This window comes from Eimeria mitis, genomic scaffold (assembly GCF_000499745.2).
Source record: "Eimeria mitis Houghton genomic scaffold, Emh_scaff4136, whole genome shotgun sequence".
NCBI classification, from domain to species: Eukaryota; Apicomplexa; class Conoidasida; order Eucoccidiorida; family Eimeriidae; genus Eimeria; species Eimeria mitis.
The window spans coordinates 1,626-2,199 of record NW_013572464.1 but is presented as its reverse complement, the minus strand read 5'-3'; positions in this window follow the sequence as shown (position 1 = coordinate 2,199).

Below are 574 nucleotides of genomic sequence, written 5' to 3'. Positions count from 1 at the left end.
CACATATTTATACGTGCATCTGCAGGTATATATTCACGCGTGTATATGCATTTATGCGTATGTGTGAATATCGAAGCTGGGGCCCGCTTTGTGTGGCGGCTTTCTTTGGATGGGCCTGCGGGCAGCCGCAGGCAAAGAACAGATCAACAGGGAGGGCCCTTCTTGATATGTTTTCTAGTTCTGTTTCGCTTTGTTCAATTTATTTTGTCTTTTAAACAAACCAGACTAAAGATTCGCAAAATATAGCTGGGGCAGCAGAAGGTTCTCCTTGTAGTTGGCCAAAGGAGGAAGCTGACGGAATCCCCGGAATAGCGCTCAGCCCTAAGGCAATATGCGCATGCGCTTGAACACCGTCTAGTTTGTCTATTTTGTTCAAGCAGAAACGAAACATTTATTTAGCTAGAGGGAGCCAACAGCGGCCATGAGGTCCATCGTGTCTTGATTCCACCACTGAATCAAGCGCAGGAATGGCTACGAGAAAGCAAATTAGCGGCTCATATGCGACAATAGCTGGGCATATTACAAAAGGAAAGGCGAGAAACACAGAGCGGTGGGGAGTGTATAACGGTGAAAG